The sequence below is a fragment of the Cupressus sempervirens genome, chromosome 11 (assembly GCF_028749045.1).
Source record: "Cupressus sempervirens isolate cs-2001-9-10 chromosome 11, ASM2874904v1, whole genome shotgun sequence".
NCBI classification, from domain to species: domain Eukaryota; kingdom Viridiplantae; phylum Streptophyta; class Pinopsida; order Cupressales; family Cupressaceae; genus Cupressus; species Cupressus sempervirens.
In genome coordinates, this window is record NC_143128.1 from 262911919 (window position 1) to 262939218 (window position 27300).

Below are 27300 nucleotides of genomic sequence, written 5' to 3' on the forward strand. Positions count from 1 at the left end.
TCTTTGACTTCTCTCATGACTTGTCATTCAAAGGCCCTTTTCCTTTTTCTCTTGTTCTTCCTCTATTCTCCATTTTAAAAGTAGAACTTGATGAGGTCAAAGTTTTGCCTATCATTTTCCATCACATTTCCTCGCTTAGGATAACACCAATAACTTCATCAAATTTCAAAATATTTGAACTAGAGATAGAGTTAGTTACAACCATAACCAAGCTATTCCCACTTTCTGGCAAAAAATATAAGATTAAGAGAGTCCTAACCTCTTCATTGAATGAAATTTGTATGGATGCCAACTAATTGGTGACTATGTTAAATTCATTTAAATGACTCGCTATAGATCCTTCCTCACTTATTTTCATATTAAACAAATTCTTCATAAAAAATACCTTATTCAAAGCTGAGGGTTTCTTGTAGAATATAGCCAATGTCTCCATCAACTCTCCTATCATTCTTGCCTTTGATATATTGAAAGTTTTAGACCATGCAATGTACAGTCAAATAGATCCTAGTGGCATCCTATCCAAGATCTTTGAATCTTCCTCTATCACAGTTCCTTATTTCTTAGTTTTTCCTTCTAATGACTTCCAAAGATCCTTTTGATATAGATAATCTTCCATTTCATTTTCCAGAACTAGAAATTCTAGCCATTGAATTTCTCAATCTTGAATCTAGAATCCTCCATTGCTCCCACTCAAATCTGAAAGTCTTGTCAATCTACAACAATAAACCTTGCTCTGATAACAATTTTTAGGGTTTGATAGATCCATAAATATAGAAGAATAAATAGTTATATGTAGAAACAAAAGAAGAAGACAAAAAGAACACATATAATGTTAGAAATAATAATCCACCGAGATATCTAAGAGGGGGTTGGGGTGAATCAGTTATCAAATTAAATTTTTTATCAACCTTAATTAATCTTAACCATTCAATAAAAGTAAAAAACAACCATAACAAGATGCACATACACAATTAAACCAAATTTGTTAACTAGGGGAACCCTTGATGAAAGGGAAAACCCCTATGAGAATGATGCCCAAAAATATATACTAATATACATATATTCCTTGTTGGAGGATGGACCCTGTTAGGAGTCTATAAACACTTTTAGTACATAAGAGTCCCTGTTACAATACTTTCAAACCCTGTTAGGAGATTCCAACCCTATTGGGAATTGTAGAAGGTCAAAGGACCCACTGTCCAAACAACTTCTGGGGCAAGATCACTGAACTCACTGTCCAACCAATCTCTCAACTATTCCTTGCAAAATAATTGTTTTTACTATACTTTAACCTATTTACTCTATCTTTTCAACAAGACTAATCACTATTAGACCTTGTAGACCAAGTCATGAACCTTAGATCCAAATAACAAGCTTCTAATCTTAGAATAAAACATCAACAATGAAGTTTTCTCCAACTTCTCTCTACTCTGCTTATCTTTGCATTCTGCTCTTCATGCTTCTTGTAATCATTCATACATCCATACATAACAAAGGAAAATTTCCTTCCTTTATACTAAATCCATAAAACAATTCCTTTAGTCAACCATTACACCTTCACAATTAATTATTATAGGACCTCATTAATAACACATTACACTTAGTGATAACATTAATCTTTTTCCTTGTAACTTGAATAACTTTTTGTACATGTAATATTATGATGAGAAAGATTAGCCATTTCATCATCAACATGTATTCTACACACCTTTAACATTGCTTCTTAGAATAATGATTTTGCTAAGAGGTATAACAAGTTTACTAGAACATGCTTCTATAAACTCTATCTCATCTTCATCAAGACTTGAATAACTTCTTCCATACTTAATGTCTTATGCTTCCAAGATTAGCTACATATAATAGACACTTAGTAGTATCTCCCTTTAACCTTGCTTAGTGAAAATGCTCAACAATTTGTTTGTACCAACTTTATCTTTACCACTATTCTTATGTTAGATACCACATAAAACTGCTATATTGACATCAATGAAAAACACAGTCATGAATGTAACATATCATTATGATAATGATCTAATTATGTTTCTACAATGCTCCCCCATAGAAGTATCATCAAAATTCATGCTTCCAACAATTTTCCCCTTTGACATTGATGACAACATAGATGAAAAACATCTAGTTCAAAGAATACCAATTGCAAAAGATTGTTATCCTTTCTTTTCAAATCCTCTTCATCAACCATTCTCCCCATTGATATTCCTCAATGTACTCTATATAAAACTATAATCTCTCCCTTCAATATACTCAATATTAAACTATTTTTCATGCTGTAATCTCTCCCCCATTGACATCAATGTCAAAAGTTTCAGCAACCATCAATCTTTGTAACAACTATCTCTAACTTGCTCAAGTGTCCAAAGACACTATTCAAAATAAAATCCATCAAGAGTCCTAGATGATTCTTTCCATCACAAATACTCCCCCATATAGGAAGCATCAACATTCAGTCCAAGAAAACAATAATGTACTGTATCACTAGACTAATGCACTCTTTTATCATCTACTTTGATGTAGGTAGATGCATAACCCCTAGCATACCTCGCAAATACTCAAAAGTCTCTTTGGGAAGAGGCTTGGTGAAAATATCTACAATCTTCTCTTTGGTGCTTACATACTCCAATCTGATTTCCTTTTCTACAACTTTCTCTCTCAACATGTGATGTTTGACAGAAATGTGCTTAGTCTTAGAATGAAAAAATGGATTCTTGGACATAGTCACTATGCTTGTGCTATCACAATGTATGAAAATAGGTTCACCAAACTCTAATCTTATAACATTCAGCATTCGCTTCATCCAAAAAACTTGATTACAATTGTTGCTGCTGCAACATATTCTACCTCTGGTGTACTTTGTGAGATACAATCCTGCTTCTTGCTTAACCAAGAAACCAATATTCCTCCAAGAATAAAGGCTCCATTGCTGGTGCTCTTTCTGTCGTCCATACTGCCTACCTAATCAACATCAGTATAAGCATATAAAGTATAATCATTAGATCTGTCATACCACAATCAAAACTTTGATGTTCCCATAGATATCTAAATATCCTTTGAACTACTGCATAATGCGCTTCTCTAGGATCCATTTGAAATATTGCAATAATTCTAACTACATTTTTTATATTTGGCCTTGTGTGAGTCAGATATCGCAATCCTCCAATCATAGATTTGTACTTCTTTTGCTCAACAGTAGGTGTCTCATCCTTTGTAGATAACTCATGTCTAGTTACCATAGGTGTTCCAACTAGTTTACATGTTTCCAAACCAAACCTTTTCAGTAGATCTTTAAAATACTTAGTATGAGAAATAAAGATTCCTTCTTTATTCTACACGATCTGTAATTCTAGGAAGTATTCTATTTCTCCTATCATACTTATTTCAAATTCCTTCTTCATTTCTTTGCAAACTTGTCTCTTTCATCATCATCTACTCCAAATATGATATCATCAACAAATATTACCAAAATCATCAATCCATCATCTATTTCTTTCTAGTATAGATTACTATCTACCATACCTTTACTAAGTCCAAGTTTTGTCAAATTCTTGTCCAACCTTGCATACCAAGTTTTGGGTGCTTACTTTAAGCCATACAATGCTTTGTTTAGTCTACATACCATGTCCTTGTCATCTATTAAAGGAAAACCTTCAAGCTATTCTATGTATACCTCTTCTTCAAGTTCTCCATTTAGAAATGCTAACTTGACAGCCATCTGATACACTTTGAATTTCTTATGTGCTGCATAGGCTAAGAATAACCTTACTACTTTAATTCTTGCCACAGGAGCATAGGTTTTGTCATAGTCTATTCCTCTTGTTGTGAGCAACCTATACATACCAATATTGCTTTTTTCCTTACAACTTCATCTTGTTCATTCATCTTGCTCTTGAATACCTATTTTGTTCCTATCACATTCTTTTCTACTGGTCTAGGGACTAATTCCCATGTCTCATTCTTTACTATCTAATCTAATTCTTCTTTCATAGATTCCTTCCAATAGTTATATTTACACACCTCATCTACATTCTTTAGTCCTACTTGAGATATCAGACATAGTTCTTCATTGATTCTACTTTTTGTCATCACACCTTTATCTCCGCTTCTAATGATTGGCTCTGGTGGATGATTCTTTGCCATATTCTTACCAAATAGCACACATATTTAACATGGTTCACCCAAAACCTAGGCTACATCCACCTACACAACCTTCAACCTTTCTATTATCCAACAAAAACATACATCAACATTACAATGCATTATGCATCTTAGTCGCTTATAACAATGTTTTAAGGAAACCTCTAAAATTGACCATTTTAGGGTTTTACAATGTTGTCAATTTTTTTTCTCGAAAAAACACAAAACATTTTGGCGATATGCACAGCCAAAGAAGTTTCCACAACATCAACACCCACTACATGATCAATCACCATAATATGAACAAGTAGCTTATTTCTAAGGAAAGTATGAAAGGTCTAATGCAAAAGGTACTAAGTGTGCACATTTGTTTGAATCAAGGAAAGGAATTATTTGCAAAATTAAAATTTGGTACCAATTAAAACTTCATTAAATTTTATATCAATAACTCATAACCAAATTGAACTTCTCAAATCAAACTTATAACAACTTTACTTCGAACTATTATGTCACTGTTCTTACTTATATTGAGTATTAGAGTAATTACATAGCTTATACTAAGTTGTAACATTAAACAAATGACATTAAAAATAAACTTTGAAACATATAAGAATTCACACATTTGACATAAATATTTAACATGAAAACCCTATAAAGGGAAAAACCACCTTGGAACTAACAATCCAAATATTTTACTCTTCTAAAGTGAGCTCTGTTAGGAGCCAACCTTGTTAAATGGTACATGCACAATTTTAGTGTGATGCAATTATAGGATTTTAACCTAAGATCATCTAGACCTTGTCACTCCTTGACATTTCTAAAGAGTGTCCTGCTCTAAAGGACTTACAAATATCTCTAAGCAATGGTACTACTTGCATATAAGATTTCAAAGACATGTTAGATCCACTCAGTTAAGATATTTTATATACTATAATGGCAAGAAAGTAAAAATGAAGTGATCTACTAGGTTTAGCACTACCTTTCTTATTCAGATCTTTGCTTTTCTCTATGTTTTCCTTCTAATCTCTTATTGGATGATTCACACACTCACACTTTCACTTATCACTTCCTCTTGCTTGATCTTTACACTTATATTTTTCTTGGTTCACCTTCTATCTTCATCTTCCTTCACTTCACTTGATACAAAATAATAAGTGAACAATCAAGAACCAAAAGAAGTATCTTTCATCTCCTTAAATAGCTAACTTCACCATTCTAGACTCTTCCAGATTTTATCACTTAATCATGATCATAGATGTTAGATTCAATGTATATAATCACTTAGAAAATAGTTACACCTTTAATTTTTTTCTCATTTCCATTATGTTAAATATCCTTTGTAAGATCTTCATTGCATTTATCTAGTCATAGATCTTATAATTAACTTTGACCTTTTCCTTCAAACTTCTCAAACATTCTTAATTTTCATCAAAAGTCAGCCTCAGATTAATCTTTCTTTAACTTGTTCTTCTTGTACAGGCTCAGTGAATATTAAAAATTTAGTTGGTCAATATATCACTTGGCTAATACTAAAATTACTATGTTAACACTAAAATTACTCATTTAACACTAAACTTTACCTCTTCTTTGTCAGGCACTCGGTGAAAACTATAGTAGCTTAATTAATACTATTTTTCTTCTTTCACCATGTAAGCTATCTTGCATATACATAATCCTCATCAATTAATCACAACATTACATGATTGTAAAATAATCAAATTAGCATTATATTGACATAGTTCAATTCCTTCAAGTTCCCATTAAATACATACTTATCAACTTTTTCCTCATCATACTTTCTTCAAATCCTCTTCACCAATAAAATCATTTAGTACTCTACTGAATTAGCATAATGCTAAACCATTAAGGCTTGTCATCAATGACAACATAATAATTGATATGACTCTTTTACATACTATAAGAGCATTATTAGTTGGGCCTAACAATATCCCCCTTTGACATTGATGAAAATACATAAACATAAGATTTTACATTACAAAACATTAAAAATAAGATAATCAAATGTATGTATTGATAACAATATAAAATTTCAGCTCTTTGAATTTATCCAAGTTCTCCACAATAGATTTCAAGATTAGGTTCAGTCAATCTATAGGTTCTCCAGCTTCATCGTCATAAATTCTCCCCCTTTGGGTATACTTCTCTTTTCAATAACATATATGTATGTCTTACCCTTTGACAACAATCTTCATTCTTCTTATTTCTCAGTCACTCTACTCCCCCTTAGTACATTTCTCCCAATTTCATCAGATTCTCTCCTTATTACTTCTCTCCCCCTTTGAAAAAAATGTCAAAGGTGTATATAAGCTCCAATGTGAAACTTATAAAGCCTTGTAGTAATACCTTGTACCTTACATGTATTATTTACATTAGTTTCATTACAATCACTTACATCTTTAGGAAACAGTTCCTAAAGAGTGAACTCTTGCATCAAGTCCACATAGATATATACAATCATCCATGAATTGATGAAACATGCATATTTGATAAGTTAATATTGGATAGGGGAAGTGACCCTAACTTACCTCTTAGATACTCAAAAAAATTTCTGAAGCAATGGCTTAGTAAATATGTTTGCATTTTGTTCTTTAGATTTCACATATTCAAGCCTCACTTTCCACTCTTGTACTTTCTCTCTCATGTAGTGATACTTGATAGATATATGCTTGATTTTTGGATGCATCACTGAATTATTGGATATGTTTATTGCTCTAGTGTTATCACAATAGATAGTAATAGGCTTAGTAACTTCTTGCATTCCTCACAACAATGGCTTAATACAAACAATATTTGAATAGTTAATTGCAACAACAACATACTCAACTTCAATAATAGATTGTGATATGCAACTTTGTTTATTTCTCAACCATGTAATCAGTCTTTCTCCAAAGAAGAAATATCCACCACTTGTACTCTTTTTTTCATCAACATTTCCAACCCAACTAGCATCAACATAGACTTTGAGTTCAAAATCACCATCTTGTTTATACCACTATCCAAATTCTTTAGTTCCTTTCAACTATCTAAATATCCTTTTTACAATAGTCATGTATGTTTCCTTAGGATTAGAGGAAAACCTTGCAATAATTCCAACTACATGTACAATATCAAGTCTATTATACACAAGATACTATAACTTTCCAATCATAGATCTATTGTGTCTCATTTACCTTAATAGTAGTATCCTCCTTAGATAATTTGCATCCAAAGATCATAGGTATACTAAATGACCTTGACTCATCGATCTCAAATATTTTCAGAATTTCCTTAGCATACTTAGATTGAGTCACATATATACCATCTTTTGTTTGATGAACTTGAAATCTTATGAAAAATATGATCTCACCAAACATAAACATCTCAAATTGTTTTCTCATTTTATCAATCAATGATTTGCACAAGAAATCATTACCACCAAATATGATATCATCCACAGATATTTTAATTATCAATACCATGTTTTCAGCTGCACTCTTCAAATATAGATTACTTTTTTCAATTTTTCTAACAAATCCAATCTTAATCAAGTATGAATGAAACCTTTCATTACATACTTTTGATGCTTATTTTAGTCCATACAAAGATTTTTCAATTTGCATACTAGATGCCTTTGATTAGGTTCAACAAATCCTTCAAGTTTTTCTATGTAGACTTCCCCTTGAAGTATTCCATTTAGAAATGTTGACTTTTTTTTTTTAAAGAGGGGTAAATGCTTTGACTTGGAGCTATGAACCAATGAGGCCATAAAGAGGGGACCTCATCCCCATTAGATTTGAACCTTGATGGCAAGGATAACAACTCAACAACTTAACCATCACAACATGCCACTATTGGCTAGAAGTGTTGACTTAACATCCATGTGATATAATTTAAATTTCTTGTAATTAGCATATAAGCCATTAAAGTTATGACTCCTTCCAATATAACAATAGGAGAGAAAGTCTCACCATAGTCAATTTCTTCTTCTTGGGAATAACCTTAGCAAACTAATCTAGCATTTCTCATTCTATTTATTTCTATAAATCCACTTTGTTCCAATTATATCCTTATCAGTTGGTCTCAATACTAGTGTCGGTGTTTTATTTTCTTCAATCTGATCTATTTCTTTGTTCATAGCTTTAATTGAGTCTTTACTATCAAGTACAACTTTCATAGCTCTTGGTTCAAACTTAACAATTCTATCATGACTCCAACATTTTTTAATTTTTTTTATCTCCAATTATTTGTTCATGTGAATGGTTCCTTCTCACATAGCTAGCACATAATCTGTTCTTTGATTTTTGACATTATTTTTACTTAGTTGGGGCTCAGTATCCTACTTAGTTTGTTCTATCTATGACCCAGGTACTACAAGCCAATGCTCGATGGCTCTCTATTGTTGGTTGGACATTACACTAGAAGCATATTCATATACATTGACAAATTTATTGCAATCATCAAGTTCCATTTTTCTTTCCTCATTAATCTTGTTTTCAAATTCATCAATTCTTACATTTGCACTTTCAATCATTGTGCTAGTACCCTTGTTCAAACATTTATGGTATTTATTTTAGAATTATAATCAAGGAAAATACCTTCAACACCTTTAGAGTCAAATTTCACATTCCTTGCATCTTTATAGTGTAACATGTACTTCCACATATCTTGAAATAACTCACATTAGATGTATGACCATACTAGAGTTCATAAGCTATCTTTTTTGTCCCTTTCTTTAGTTGAACTTGGTTGAGAATGTAAACTGTAGTGCTACTAACTTCTTTTTAAAACATTTGAGAAATTCCTTTTTCAATTAGTAATGTTCTTTCACAATCAACAATTAACATGTTCCTTCTTTCAACAATCCCATTTTTTTGTGGTATCCTTAGTGGTGACATTTTTTTGTTAATTTGATGCTCAACACACAAGTTAATGAATTCTACAAACATAAAATCACCACCTCTATCTTTGTAACATTTGAACATATCAAAAGTATGTGACTTCAACTTCATAAACATGACAATCATCATCCTAGAATAATTATCAACAAACATTATGAAATCTCTATCAGCATAGTAAATTTCTACTCCCATTTCTCGACACAAATATATACACAATAATTCTAGAGTGTCATTAGAAGTATGCATCTTACTTGAAAAACTTGACTTGGTCATCATACTGAGCTAACATTGTTTGTTCATAGTATTTTCAAGTTTATGCAAATTTGGTAAGCCTCTAACTCTTCTCTTTCTACCAACCTTGACCATATTCTCAAAATTGACATGACATAGCCTCTTGTACCACAACTGGACATCTTCAAACTTTGCAAACAAGAATATATCAACTATAGGATCAAGACAAAATACCTTTTTATTTTCTCTTGAGTGCCAGCTAGATTTTCATCATCATCATAGATCTTGACTTTCCTATTATGAAATTCCAGCTTGTGACCTATATTATTCAACTGAGAAACACATAACTGATTATATTTTAGTAATTTCACCCAATATGCATCATCACATTTGATTTTCATTTAACATCAATGAAACTCTACATTTTACTAGACATGAAATATCCTCCCCTAACTTAATAGTTCCACCATCATATTTCTCAAGTTTGTCAAAATTACTAATGTCTCTAGTCATGTGCTCTTCCTCAACAATGTAACATGATATCTTGCCTTTGTCCATTTAGTCTTTATTCTTTCTATTTTTATGATCCTACTTATCATTTATGTCACTAATGCTCTTGTTAGGACATCTTGCATCAATACAACCTACTTCATTGCATTTAAAATATATTAGAGGTAATTTACCTTTATCTTCTAGTAACCTCCTTGTAAGAAATGCTTCAATGTCATCCATATCATCTTATAACTATATATTTCTTTCATATTTACTATTCTTTTCTTTATTTAAACTACCAAAGATTAGTGAAGTCTTGAAAGAATTCCCAAGTGTAGGCACATTACTATCAAAATTACTTAATTCAAATGCAATCAAATAACCAACCAAGACATCAAGAGTAAGGGCATTACCAAGCATAGATTTGACTTCCTAAATTGTAGATAATTTTATAACATAGATAGGTAAGATAGTTATGAGAACCTTAGTTACACCTTCAGTATCACTGATGACTCCTTGATCAACTTTGATTGCACTCTCAACTTCCTTGATTTGATTCACAAATGACACAACTTTTTCACCTCCTTTCATTCTCATGTCATTGTATTTGGCTCTTAGAATTTCTACTCTTGATCTCAATAGATTCTCATCTCCACCATGTATAAGTGCCAGCTTATCCCACATTTCTTTAGCTTAGTACTATTTTTGATATAATGAAACTCAACATCATCTAGGGCATAGGTGATCTTAATCATTAGACTATTATCTTGTTTCTTCTATGCCATCTCTCCATTTTCATAGGAGGGTAGGAGAAACATATGATTTATCTAGCTAGTGTGTAGCATTATCTCCAATTCCAAATAAATTTAGCTTCATATTATTTTTCCATGAGTATAAGTTCTCCTTGGTCATCTTTGGTACCTCTCTCTTATATATTTTTGGATCTTTAGCTCAATTCCCTTCAAACTTCTTCTTTCAAGGACTATGCTTTAATACCAATTTTTATTGGGGTGGGGGGGGGAATCAATTATATCCAATTATCCCATAGCCCTTTCAAATGCTTTTGTACCAATTCAAAATTCAATTCTTTTTTTCAATAACTTGGTAACCACATTCAACTTCTCAAATCAAACTTATAACTACTTTACTTCAAACTGTTATCTAAGTATTCTTACTTATACTAAGTATTAGAGTAGTCACTTATCTTTTAAAAAGTTACAACATTAAAAAAATAACTTGAAAATAAACTTTGCAACACATAAGTATTCACACATTTGACACATATTTAACATGAAAACCATTTAAAGGGAAAACTGCATGGGAATCAACAACCCAAATATTTCACTCTTCTATAGTGAGCTCTATTAGAAGGCAACCTTGTTTAAGGTTACATTCACATTTAGTGTGGTCTAGTTAGAGGATTTAAAATAAATATCATTTATACCTTATCAATCTTTGACATTTTTAAAGAGTGATCTGCTCTAGAGGACTTACAATCATCACTAATCCATGCTACCATAAAGGATTTCTAAATTTTTAATGACTTGTTAGGTCCACTTAGTTAAAATAGTTTATCTACTACAATGGTAAGAAAGTAGTAGTCAAGTGATCTTCTAGGTTTAGAACTACCTTTCTTGTTTAGATCTCTTCACTCTTCCATTTCCTTCTAATCTTTTATTGGCTGATTCACACACTCACACTTTCACTTAGCACTTCCTCTTGCTTGCTCTTTGGACTTATGTTCTACTTGGTTCACCTTATATATTCTTCTTCTTCCTTCAATTTACATAATCAATAACAGTAAACATGTAATCAGTGAACAATCAACAACAACAAATAGTCTCATTCATCTCCTTAAATACGTAACTTCACTATTCCATTATCTTCCAGATTTTGTGCCTTAGTTGTGGTCATAGACTTTAGAATCAATTACACCTTAAAATTTATGCTCATTTCCATTCTATTAAATCTCCTTTATTAGATCTTCATTACATTTCTCTAATCATAGATCTTATGACTAGCTTTGAATTTATCCTTCAAACTTCTTGAAGATTCTTAATTTTCATCAAAAGAGGCTCCTCAATTTAATCTTTCTTTAATTTTTTCTTGTTGTTTAGGCTTGATAAACATTACAAGTTTACTTGAGTAGTACATCACTTGGCTAACATTGAAATGACTCAGGTAACACTAAACTTTAACTCTTCTTTGTCAAACACTCTATGACAACTATAGTAGCTTGGTTAATATTATGTCTCTTCTTTCACTATGTAAATCATTTTGCAGATACATCATGTTTGTCACTTAATCAAAAAATTACATGATTTTAGAATAATAAAACCAACATTATACTATCATAGTGCAACTCATTTAAGTACCCATTGAATACCATACTTATCAACTCTTTCATCATCATACTTTCCTCAAATCCTCTTCATCAATCAATTCCTCTTCATCAATCAAATGATCTGGTACTCTACTGAATTAGCATAATGTCTAACCAACTATGGCTTGATACCAATGACAACATAACAATTGATATGAATCTTTTACATATAATAACAACATTATTAGTTGGGGCTAACACATAAGTTGGCTGGATCACTTAATCCTTCACTAATGACTGATGTTTACTATGACTTTGTTATACCTTGTGAGAAAACTAATTATTTTGACAAATATATGTCTAGTATGGGATATACACCCTTTCATGGGATTTATTGAAATGGATTGAAGATTCTTTGATTTCTAAGAATAAATTATAGTGGTCCAAAACATATGATTTTTGGGTGATGGTTACATGAAGGAAACAAGGCTAAGAATAGGCTTATCAATAAGCCTGCTATATATGAATTTCCTCTAGCTAATCCTTTCTATTCTCATGAACTAATTCCTGACACTGTTATTGTGCACAAGCTTAAGGATAGAGAGAAATGGTTTATTGTTCTCAAGTATTTGAATTTTTACATCTGGTCTAAAGAAATCCAAGTTGTAGATCATCTATAATAGGTTGAGGAGGATATCATGGGAGGATTTTCTCTACCATTTTTTATTTTTCCCTATATTGCATGACTTCCTATATTCTAGGGTTGAATAACTATCATATTAATTTATAGTTGAAGAATGTCAAAGTTAGCAGAAACTTACGAATCATCTTTGAATTGCTAATTGAGGATTGGATGTAATTTTCTTATCATAAAATATTTATTATAATATTAATTTATTAGACATGATTGTAATTATGCTTAATCAAAAATTTATTTTTCAAATATTATTCTACTAGTTAATACTAATTAAAAAATAAATCAATTTACTTAATTAATAAAGTTACGCCATACCATTTTTTCATAATTTAAATATTAAAAATATTTATCTACTATGATATCTAAATCACCAATATATTTCTTACAATCATAAATAAAACCAATAAAATCAATGTTAAATCTTATCTAGTCATTCAACCCAATTAATCCCAACAATTCATTCTTTACTATCAATAATTTAGATACAAATTTAATTCATATCATAATCTCTAAATCAAATTAATTTTTAATTGTACCCATCCATTTAATTAATGAAATCCAAGCACTCAATTGAATCATTCTTATCCCTCCATTCACCTACTACCAATAGCAATTTTTTAACTCCCTCAAAATTCAAGTTCAAATATTTTAATTCTATTTCAACCAATCAATTGAAATATATTGAAAACCTCTAGGTAATCTCAAATATATAAATTCATCACCCTTCTTAACCAAAAAAATGAGAATCTATATCTAAATGCATGCTCTCATATTGGAATCTCCTTAAGAACAATTTGACATCCAAACACATCAAGAGGGTATTAAATCACCTAAGATTTGTATTGAATTTTATATGCATGTAGGGGCACATCACTTATTTGTTCAATCAAATTTAGTAATAGGGCTAGAAGTAGGATTTGACTTTGGTTATGATTTATTTAGATCAATACATTTTTCAACATCAATACCATATAGAAATTACACAATTAAACTAATTATAGTGGTGTAGATGGTTCAAATGCTAATTCTTTTGAAAGAAATATTAGTAGAATTTAATTCTAGTAATAGAATTCAGATTTTGAGAATATGGTAAATGGATCATTGTATTGGAAAGCTAAAGATGGCTCGGCCTAAGATCCAACAACTCCTAATGCTAGATGGCGTTGAGCTAGGGCTTCTTACATGCGATCTCTATTGTTGTTTGTTTCTTGGATCATTGTTTTTTCTGCATGTGGTCAACACAGATTGCTTTTTGGTGCATTGGGAAATGTCTTTAAAAGTGGTTCTCTTGGTTGGGGTTTCCCTCTTGGATATGGGGTTTCTACATTGGTAGAGTTGGCTTCTCCCCGTGTCTCCTCATTAGGTCTGCATATTTGTTTCTTGGTCATAATTTCTTATTGGGCCATTGTTGTGCCATTACTAATTATTTGTTGGGTCTATTCTTACTCAGGGCTCATGAGGCTTTGAATCCACTTTCTCTGTATGTACTATTTCTTTTTGAAATAAATATAAGTGTGCTACCCCTTAGTAGTAATTTTCTTTAAAAAAAAATAGAATTCAGATTTGAACTTTTTCCCTATACTATAAACTACCATTGCGACTCAAAGCCTTATGATCACATGTTTAAGTTTTTAGTTTCAATATATCATTTTTTGGCTATATGTAGCTAAATATGTATTCAAACATAAAATTTGTAGAAAAAAAACTATGGTATGGAAAGGAGAAATTCACAAGAAGATTTTCTAGTTATTGTTCTCGACCTTTTCCCTTAAGAGGAGTCAATTTGGTTTGTTGTTAGATCTACAAACTTTTATTAGTTTGTAATTACACACATAATTATGCTTTTATTAGCTACATTTAATAACAACACGTATTAAATGATGACTCTTTCACTTCATGATTCTATCATTGATTCAATGCATTTTAATTTATTCATGACATAGCAATTCAAGAGCTAGTAGGAGATCCTATACCCAACTATCATACCTTTCTACACGTGAACCTCCATAAATTATGGATAGAAATAGATGAGTGTGAATGAAAAAATTGAAAGTATTTATTGTTGCATTCCTCATAGAAACCTAGTGCGCATTTGGGGTGGACATTTCTTGTAGACATTAAACATTCCATGGGCCTTTTCAATACTTATGTACATGTCAACTATGGTAGGTTTAGCTTCAACATTTTTTAATATTTCTTACAAAGATTTTTTTCTGTAATAATTATTTTGGGGGTCATAAGATGTATAGTAATGTAATCATGTTAGGGAGAAAGAGGAGATCATTTGTTGCATAAGTGGTTTAGATATTGTTATGTTAAGGTAGGACTTGGAAAAATAAATAAATTTGGGCTTGAAGTTATCTATTTTGGTGTATAATGTAAGGAAGCATTATTCTCAATATATCCATTTGCTTCAAACTCAATTTGCATAGAACAAGAATAGGTTAATTAAATTTGACTTACTAGCCCAAAAGTCTGAGGGATACTTGAATAAATGAGAAAATATCACATATTTTGTTTTCATTTAACTAGATAATAAATTTTAATTACTCCAAAGAATCTTAGAGTAGTTATGAAGGGAAAAAAATATCAAATAAATGTCGACCTTTTTGGTGTCATTCTTGGTCTTTTATGATGATGATATTGACTTATATTATTCTAATCATTTGTGGGAACACTTCATTTTAAAGCATTGGCCTCATTCAAGCCCAAAATAAAAAAGGTAAAATCAATAAATTTATGAGAACTACTATTATGTATTATTCAAAACTATCCTATTTTTCTCATATCCCCTCCCTATTTTTGCATAAGGAAGAGATTCTAGCTGCAACTCTTGTTAGTTTTATTTAAAAGTTTAGTATTCTACAAGGGATGATTTTGTAGAAATATTATGGTATTTTTGAAAAAAATTCAAATAAAATAAAAAGTAATGCAACGAGGAAGTTAAAAAACATAATTGTTGATGTGAAGTGACTTTATCTTCAGGATATTTTTATTTTTATAGACCAGCACATGCATTTGAAGAAGGTGTATGGATTAAGAATTAGCTAAACAAAAAATTCAAATTCTACTATCGTGAAGCCAAATATGAGAAAAAACTTTGTCAAGGCAAATATGAAAAAAAAACTAAACTAAGTGTGCCTTGGTAATTCTTGTTTTAGTTCAAAATTTAGAATTTTCCTAAGAATTATGCCGCTAGGAAAAAAATTATAAGTTTGTATAAGATGGTTGTATATTTTTAGTTTTGTTTAAAACTACAACCATTATATAAGTGAGGATTTTATAAAAATATTATGGCATTTTTGATTTAAAAATATTCTAAATAAAATAAAAAAGTAAGCAAAGAGGAAATAAAAACAAACATAATTATATTGATATGTGATTTTCCCACAAAATAGACTAATATTAGAGGCATTTGCATACAATCTTATTTACAAGATTAAAATGATATATGTATTACATATTCCTTATTTTTTTTGTAATGCTTGAAAATTTAAATTTTGAAGACTTCAAAGGACTTATGATTTCTCATGCTTCCAAAGAAAGAGATCAAGGCAAGATTTTTAATTATTGTTTGACTTCATTCTTCACATTGAAAGGAGGAGTTAGTAGCTTATTTTGAGGGAAGTATGAAAAGTCTAATGCAAAAGGTACTACGTGCCCACATTTGAAAGTTTTTACCTTTCCACACTATAATGAGAAAATGTGGGATTTGTACCTTTCCACACTATAACGAGAACTCATGAAGTCACAACTCTTCCTTTTTCCTAATAATTGTGTATGGATTATTTTTCATTCTTGAATATCAATCAAAAGAGAGCAACGGTTCTATACAAAGTTTTTTTTAATGCTTTAACTCTTGATATAGCTATAAATATCAATCCTTGTTAGAGGACTTAAAAACTAATTAAAGTGTCACCCTATTAGGATCTACTATGTTAATGTATTTTACTATTGCAATTATAAGGGAGTAATAGGTAGAATGATCTTCTACATAGAACCTCCTTTTCTTTATTAGATCCAATGTAGTGCTAACAAGCACTTTAATTAATTTAATACTAATCTTTGGCATGATTAGGCCTTCAAACTTCAACCACACCACAATCAATACACCGATCCTTTTCCCTCATTAAATACATAACATTCTACAAAGCCCTAAACATTCCTTCACATTAACCTTTCCCTAACACATTTCCCTTTGATCTTAAAATTCATTGATCACACACCACATACCAAAAAACACATCTCAATGCACATGATAAATTTCTTGTACTACATCTTCCCATAATTAATCTTTATATTTGAATTCATAAAGAACAACCAAATATATTTTGACCGAATAGCTCCATCATCTAGAATATTTGTGACATGCTTTCATTGATCCTTTAAATGCCAAATCATCACACACAATCATTTAGACATGCCAAATCATGTCCAACTTGATTGAATTCCATAATTCAACCATACTGGTCACTAATATTTGATCTACTATTGGAATCTCAAGAACACAAATAATTTATACATAAAATTTATTTATCTTCACAACACCTAGTCACCAATCATTCAAAGGCATCTTGGTTGTAACCAAGTTATCTACATGTCACATTTTGCTTACTCCTATGAATGATCTAGTTAATTCTTGATGAAACAATTAAATCACTTACTCTTTTAGCAGTTTCACTATTCACCTTCAATTGATTGTGACTTACTCAATCTTTCACAAAAAGAGTAGAAGTCGTAAATTAGACCATGCCTTCTAGTCATAAATAGACCATGCCTTCTAGTCTTACTGATCCTAGATACCAAGAGGGAGGTTAAGCTATAAATAAGATGGAAAAATGTTGATATAATTTGAATATGTATAATACATGATATATGAAAATCTATGATTCAATAGACACCCCAACGAATGGAGGTTCTTTTAAAGAAATTCCTTGAACAACATCATGATAGCATAAAGAGCATAATCAAATTCAAAACATTGATATGAGGGATAATGAGATCTTGGTAGACATAGGAATATCTTTTCATATTCTATCTTAGAGTTGTCTCTAAGAATAGAGAACAAGGAGTGACTCAAGGCATGATTGTAAGAGTTAGAGTGTGAGAACATGAGTCTATGAGAGAGACTAGAGAGTTGATCCCATGAGAGTTCTCTAGGAACCATTTACATTCCAAGATGGTGCACAAACTATCTAACACACATCATGATCTAGAGAGATCAAAGAGTAACCACCCCATGGAGGATCATCAAGAGGAGTTGGTGATATTTGTTTAGATATATAAGGATAATTTTGTATATTATCTTTGACATTCCCAAAATTTTGATATATATAACTATATTTCCATATTTATAGATTTTTGAAATATCTCTATATTTATTTTAAATATTAAAATAAAAATATCAAAGTGGATTCAAAATAACACGTGCACGCATTTCTCAAGTAATATCATAATTAAAGACATTAGGTTTTCACAATCCATGAAAAATGAGCATAATGTGTCCAGGTATGATTGTGTGGAACAATATTTTTTCCCATAAACATTTTGGATCATACTCAATGATCCATAATCAAGATGAAATAATGATAGGATATAAATGATGGTAGATCCATTTCCATTTGTATCCTAGAATTCTTTCATCCAAATGGTGGATCATTGAGTGTAATCTAAAATGTTGATGGTAAAAAAAATTGAAACACAATCTGATCCAAATACATTATGCTCAATATCATAATTATAATAATTAAAATATTACACATAATATTCAAGACCAAAATGTGATTGTATTCTTGTCATAAATATAGAAAAATATGTAAGAATGCCTAATTATTATAACTAAGAAATTAAAAAAAATAAGAAGAAGGAAGAAATACAGATAGAAAAAAAGAAAGTAAAACTAAGCACAATAATGTCATAGGTGCATAGCATTTACAGGTTCCTTAAATGGGATACCATCCACATATTCTATTTTCTACATACTAGACCCATAGAATTATGTGATGATGTAAGGCACAAGCCAATTAGGATTGAACTTCCCTTTTTCTCCAGTTAGATCATTCACATTACATTAATTTTCATAAAGAACCATATCTCCAACCAAAAAGGAATGTTCAATCACCTTAGCATTATATCTTAGTTAAATACATTTGGGTTATGATGTAATATGTTCGAAATAATTGATACATTGGTCATATGATATTTCAAGCTGCTATAAACTTTGTTTCTAAAAAGTGTCACTATCAATCATAACATTAAAGAAAAATCACAAGGATGGAATTTATAACTCTAAAGGCATAATAGTATCAATGTTGTAACCAAATTATAAGGATATGTTCTAGTTTTAGTGAGAAAACTTGTTCTATAGGACTATAAAGCATAACTTAATGATGTATGCCAATTTGTAGAATATTTATTAACATGTTTCCTAAGAATTTAATCAATAAATTTATTAGATAATTCTTCATGACCATTAGATTGATGATAATAAAGAGAAAATAATCATTAATGAATTCAAAACTTTTCTAAGAATTTTTTTCATTTATTTATTCTTAAAAGGAATACCATTAATAGAAATGATCATGAAAGGAATACAAAATTGAGGGATAATATGTTGAAGAACAAATTCATATACAACATTATCTATAGTTTAATGAAGATAGATAGCTTCAAATGACTTAGTACAATAATCAATAGAAGTAGGAACATTGTGTATGTCCCTAAGAAGAAGGAGACAAAATATTTCTAATAAGATCCAAACCCCATATACTAAATGGCCATGAAGCTACCTAAGAGTGGAGTTCACATGCAAGTGCATGAGTACTATTTTTGTGATGTTATTAAGGAAACTTTTTGAAAATAGATAAATAATATTTCTCCGTAGTTTACTAACAATATCCCCATGCAAAGAAGATTATTAACTAATGAATTTCCACCAAAATTCCCACCATAAGATCCAACATAAGCTTCTTGCAAAGTAATAGGGATCTCATTTTTACCCAAACACATAATTAAAAGGCTATGATAAGAGTGTTTGTAAAGAACATTAGCAAGAGTGATATATTTAGATACCAGAATTTGAATTGCATTTTGAGCATTTATTTATTTATATTCAAGAAAGGTATTATCTTCCAAGTAATGGAAAATATGCAAGTACCATTCATCCATGGAAAAATTCAAGCAATAAGTATCAAGCGAAGAATTTTCATTAGCAAGAGTATCAAGAGTGTGAAAAGTGAATTGATAGATGTCCATTTCATCTTCAAAGGAAATAGGGGAAACTGAAATAGCCATAGCATTTGCATGTTGATTTACTTTTTAAGGAAGTGTTGAAATAGAATGAGAGGTGAGTTTAGCAAGTAGCCCTAAGACCAAATCATGGTATTTTGTCAACTTGTCATTATTATCTTTAATGTTCTTAATTCTAAGGGATAAAGCTTCCATAAATCCAAATTTGAGAGCTTCAAATTAGACTATATTTTTAGAGAAAGAGAAATTAAGTATATAGAATAAAGGAATAGAATTATTTGATGGATATATCAAGATACAAACTACCAAATCTAAATCTTCCAAATTTGAACTTTTACAAAAGAAATGGGGAAATTATTGGGGGAAAGGGGCTTGCCTTGGTCAAGATCACATCAAGTAATTGACCTTGAAATAAAAAAATTAAAGTATGTAAAAGAACATTAAATATAAGTATTAACTTGCTTGTCAAATCCGTGTGGAAAAATCCAAATCACTTACAACCACACATATTTATATTTTGTTGTATGCTGAATGTAGGAATGTATAATGTCATATGTCTTTGGCTATGCAATAGATCAATGCTTTCCTAAATAATGTATGAATTCTTGATGAAGAGGATGAATAATTAAGAAGGATTTAGATATCCTCCCTAGATGGTCAACTCATTTGTCTTCTATAAAGAAAGAAGCTAGATATATGGAAGGGATTGTTTGCAAAATGGATGATGGATGGATTTCCATAATGAATTCTTTCTTTCTTGAACTCCTTGATTTCACAATAGCTTTCTTTATAGTGGATAAATTGTAGGTTATGGTTAAAATGAATGGATAAACCTCCTATAAATTTGGTTTAAGGGTCAATTTTTGCAAGGATCAATTCCACTAGGTGGGGAAAGGGAAATTCTTTGCATCAAACCCACAAATTTAATAAAATTAACATGTTGAGGTATATATCACCTAATTTAAGACCTATACTAATATAGATCACCTCATGTATGACCTATACAAAGAAGAGTTAATACTAAGGTAAATGACATAGGATATATAGGATATAAGGAGCATTTAAATCTTTGGGGAAAAACAAAAGGATGAGTGGAAAAATTAAGTGTAAAGGAAAAAATGGGGTGACAAGGGAAAGTGAATAGGATAAATGGATAGATAACTAGGAAAATGTCCATAAAAATTAGATCCAACTTAGAGTTTTAACAATATTGAAGGTATAAAGAAGACCTTTATTTAAATATATATTTAATTAAGTATAACATGAGATCCAAATACAAGAAACACACTAAGGAGGGGTAAAAGGGTTCTAGAAAGAATATAAAGTAAGTGATTAATATTTAAGAATGCATATTTAGCTTTGACTTTAGTGGGATTATGAAGAAAATTCATGCTCATGGTAGAGTAGATCAAATTCATAAGATGATCTTATGAAAACCAAGGAGACATGGAAACATCAAGGCCTCAAGTTAGCTAAGTTCTCACCAAGTTTGTGACTAAGATAAGAGATACATTTCTAATAAGAGAGAGAATGAGATAGAAACATGTGATTACTTAGCCCAAGTAAGATTGTATATTTTAATAAGAATGACATAAAGGAAAAATGACACTACAAAAGATGGCATTGGAATTCTAGTATGGTTTATGTTTTATACTAGTCAACTACCCCATTAGCCCCCTTTTTAAGCCCCATTGTTTCAAAGTGTTTTGCAATATTTTTGAATTTCAATGGTCATATCTCTTGAAGTACGGTGTGAAGTTTAAATAAAACCTAAATAAAATTTGAATATTTTGAAAACCCTCATATTATTTTGAATCTTTTGATAGGGTTATTTCCTTGCTAGGTTTTATTTTTCTAAGAATAGGGTTAATTCTTTTAATTTTCTAGTTCTACTTTACCCATGGTTGCATCCTAGTTAGTTCACATACTAGTTAAATATATTTGGTTAACCCAAGTCATGAGCTATTCTCAACAACCATCGATCTACCTTAGATCTACCACTCTCACTTTTTCATTTTGTTAAGGTGGTGTCTCTTTATTTTATGTGATAATGCAAGCTTTTGACACCTGTCTGGTGGGACCAAAGAAATGTAGTAATCCTCATGATTAATCTTAGCTCTCAGATACTATGAAGATAAATGCTTGTTTATTTTTCATTGAAAAAATTTGTGCATACTTTAACAACTATGACATATTGACATATTGACATGTGGACAATGTGGGCCCATATAAGACTCTCAAAATGTCTCGTCATCATATGACAACTGTCACACCATGATTAGCTCTCAAAATAGGCCAAACATATGTCTTGGTAATTTCATGACCATTGATCAAATTGAAGATCAAAGGATGTCGCATTCTCACTATTGGTAAGTATTCAAGCTTCAAGAAATGCGAGAATATGAGAGGCTGCCACGTGTTCCCATGGGTCCTAAAAGGATGGATGAGTATGAAAAATATTATTTGTTGATAAAAAACAAGATCAATGATCATTGTATTGTCATGAATTCAAATTGCATGATATTTAAAAGGTGCAACAAAATGAGTTTTCAACACATGTCTAATGGGAGCACCTAAGTTCAATAATATTGATATAGAACACTAGCCATCGGATCAAAGAGGGATCAATGGTAGTTGCTAAATTGCTAAAGCAAAGTAAAAGATATTTAATGAAAGTGATTATGCAATGTGATGACATGTATACATGATAGGACCAAGTGTATGTATTACAAGCTTCAAAACAAATGATGTCATCATAGAGCACATGGTGGCAAATCCTAATTTTCTTTCAATTTTCTGTATGTAGTATTAAGGTGTTGTTCCCAACCTTCAAATAAAAAGTGATCAACAAACATCACCATGCCACTATAAAGAGATGCTCAAGTTTTAAGACTTGCAACAAAGTGAGGAATCACTATGTGTCTTTGTGGGCTAGCATTATGACATATCAATAGGAAAAAAACATGACCATCTAATATCCAATAGATCAATGAATGTCACATAATCGTAAAAGAAACATGGAGGGTGATTAACCAAATTGAAAATGTGATAATATGACATGTCTTTAGTGGGCCTTCTTTCTAAAAGAAATACTAAGAAGCTACACTTATTCCAGATCATCTAATGAATAGCTAATCAATGGTTGTTGCTATCTCACTAATGCAAAATGCACACAACTTAGCAAAAGTGAGAAAATGAGGAGTTGCCATGTGTTCCACTAGATGAAAAGATGACTCAGTATTGAATTTGAATCAAACCTTCAAGTTCCTTTTAGATCAACAACTAGTTTTCAAATTTTATTATGTTGCATGCATAATTTGACTATTGAAGACATTAATGGTGAATCAAGGTACACCAGACAAAGCTTGAATTCCTGAATTTTTTAGATTGCAAATGCTATGACTAAAGTAACTTTTGTCAAAATTAGAATTGTGCAAGGAACACCAATAGGTATTCAAATATTGTTCTAGAGGAATTTTCATTAAAACTTTCTAAGTAGATAAACTACTTCCGTGAAGGGATTTCTCTAGAAAAATGGATTACTGGCATAGGAATGTTCATGATTATTTTCTCGAACAACTGCTTACTTCTACAAATAATTGCAAAAGGAAAAGAATTGGTCCAAAAGGCCCTAGGATAAAATTGAGGAAGGTTTCTATAATAGAGGAAACTAGTTAAGAGATGTAGAGACATCTATAGGAGGGTTAGAATTGTTAAAAAATGGATTTCATAAAGAAATCATGATATACCACTAAACAATGTCTGGGAATTCGACATAGGAAAGCTTGTTGTGCTAAGTGTTTTTATGGATGTTGATCTACTAACATTGTTGGAAAAGAGATATGACTTGGTTTTGGATGTCATGAAGAACCATTTTGGGTATAATTTGTTCAAAGTTATAGTTAAAGGAATCAAAGAAGTCTTTATGTTGAACCCCAATATTGCTCTGCACGAGAAGATTGACTTTGATGAGGGCACAACCCAAGACAAAATGAACAAAATAGGAATGGGGAATATTATTATTAGAAGTGAAATGCTATTAAATTTAGTATAATGAAAATAGACTCAAAGACATGCCCTATGGGCTTACAATGTTGTCTAATTTTGGAGAAAAATCTTCCTCACAGTACTCTCTCCCAAACTCTGCCAAAATTGCATTTACAATTCCAAAAATATCCTCAAGTAACCCAAATTAGGTTTAGGATTAGGAATAAATTTAAGAATATTCCATTTGGAATCCACTGCCAAAATAGAAGGTTCTAGAAAACATGTCAGTAGTTGGTGTAAAATTAGAAGAATCTAGAAATGGTAGTCCAACTTCAGGGAGACATAACTTTTGATCTGGGACTCTGATTGACAAACTGTTTAGATTTACAAAAACATATCCAAGCACTCTATAGCCCTATGGAAGGATTTTCCTATCCCCCATTCTTTAGGCCCATACAAGGCCATTTAGTGCCTCAAATTTTACTTTGAAGTGCTCTTAGGGGGTCTCTAGGCAACTTAAAATTGTAATAACTTTCAAATCGTAAAGACTTTTGACCTGATTCTTTTTACAAAGTGCTTTAAATTATAAGTATAATTATTCCTCCTACTTAAATCCTCTAACTCATCATAATTATGGCTCAACTACAAAACAACCTATTTTCTACATTGGCACATATTCCAAGGTGCTCAAAAACTCTAACTAGAAAACCAATAATGGAACTATGAAAGTTGAAATCTCTATTTGACCCAAATGGGTATCCAGAAATGAAAACACATTAAATAGAAACTAACACTAAGCATATTTTTGGGTGATATAGGATTGGCCTTACACCACTAGATACTCTTGCATCAGACACCCAGGATAGATTGAAAAGTGACCCTGTCACTTTATAGCTAGTAGACGAAAAACCAAATGGGAAACCTCCACTACTAGTACCCAAGTTGAATCCTCTACTGGTCATCCTTTCCACTTCACCAGGTATTCTTTATACCACATATTTATGGTACTCTGACCCACATAACTATCTAGAATTTCTTCAATCTCTACCTTCATAGAAGTAGGAATTGGGCATGGCTTCAGCATCAACTCCTCCTTTGCTCTATCATCATGATATGTTTTTAAGTCTACAATATTGAAAATAGGTGAGATGTGAATCCCATTTGGCAACTCTAGCTCATATGGATTCCTTGAATCATGTTTCTTTAAAATTTTGTAGGGACCAAATTTCTTCATCTTCAGCTTGTTGTAGGTACCCACTAAAAATAGTTCCTTCCTCAAATATACCATCACCTAATCCCCAACTTGGAACTCCTTATGTCTCCTCTTTTGATCCACTCTAGCCTTATGCTATGGATTCATCTTGGTAATATGTGATCATAACTCCTCACGTAGGTTCCTGACATGTTCAAAAAAGTCTTGTGCCTCGACACTTGTCCTCTCTCCTGGCTTTCTTAGCTCTGGTGCAATCCTTGGACTACTACCATACACAATTTGGAATGGTGGTCTACCCATACTCCTATTCACAAAATTATTGTAAGAAAATTCTACTTGTGGTAGAATCAAATCTCATCCCTTGGGCTTATCTCCTAGTAAACACCTCAACAAATTTCCCAGAATCCTATCTCTGTTGTCCATCAATCCATGGATGATGTGTAAAATTGAATTGCAATTCTGTCTTCAACTTCTTCCACAAAGTCCTCCAAAAATACCCAAAAAATTTAGTATCTCTGTCAGAAATAATACTTTTTGGGAGACCATGTAGGCTCACCACTTCTCTGAAAAACAAATCTACAATATGTACTGCATCATGAGTCTTGTGGCATGGAATGAAGTGTGCCATCTTGGAGAACCTATCAACCACCAAAAATACAAAGTCATTGCCCCTTTGTGTTCTTGGCAATCCAAGAACAAAATCCATACTTATGTCCTCCAAAGGCTTCAATGGAATAGAAAATGATTGATAGAGTCCAGTATTTTGACTAAATCCTTCGGCTATTTGACATACTGGACAACTCTGCACAAAATTTTTCACATCCTGTGATAATTGAAGCTAAAAATAATGTTCACTAATAATGGAAATGGTCTTATCTCGACCAAAGTGTCATGCCATCCCTCCATTGTGTTTCTCCTTGATCATGTTCTCCCTCATAGAACTCTTTGGGATACACAATTGACTGCCCTTGAACAACATACCATCCTAAATCAAGTAATCTAGCCACCTGGTCCTATCGAGACTAATAGGCTCTTTACAAGCCTTCCATGCCTCTAAAAAATCATGATCCTTAGGGTACAAGTTCTTGAGTTCATCAAACCTAACCACTTCAATGTGCATGTCTATCAGCAACAATTGTCTCCTACTTAATGTATCTACAACCCTATTATACCTTCCACTTCTATGTTTTAACACAAATATATAGCTTTGCATAAAATCTACCCATTTCAAATGTCTCTAATTCAATTTACCTTGGCTATTTAGGTACTACAATGCCCAATGGTTAGTATACAAGACAAATTATTTTGGTAATAAATAATAACTCCATTTCTTTAAGGCATGAGCTATTTCATAGAACTCCTGATCATAAACATAATACTTCTTCTTTGCATCATTTAATTTTTCACTAAAATAGGCAATAGGTTTACCTTCTTGGCTCAACACAACCCCAATAGCACTGCCACTAGCATCACAATCCACTTGGAATACTTTGCTAAAATTAGGAAATGCCAACATAGGGTGCTCTGTCACCTTGTTCTTCAGCAATTTAAAACTCCTTGTAGCTCCTATAGTCCACTTGAACTCTTTTCTATCCCCCCTCATTGTTTCAGATAGGGGTGCACATACACTACTAAAATTCCTAATGAACTTCTTGTAAAAACTAGCCAAACCATGGAATGACCTCACTTTAGTGGTAGACCTTGGAGTAGGCCATTCCAAGATGATCTTCACCTTCCTTGGGTCCATTTTGAGACCTTCAACTAATACAACAAACCCCAAATAGAATAACTCCCTTTTGATAAAGCTACACTTCAAATTAATCAATAATTTCTCTTCCCTCAATCTTTCAAGGACACTACAAATATGCAATAAATGTTCCTCCAAAGACTTACTAAAATCAAAATATCATCCAGATAGACAATAAAAAAATTTCCCAAAAATTTCTTTAGTATTTCATTCATAAGCCGCATGAAGGTGCTTGGTGCATTGGTCAGTCCAAAGGGCATGACTAACTACTCATATAGACCCTCCTTAGTCTTGAATACAATCTTCCACTCATCT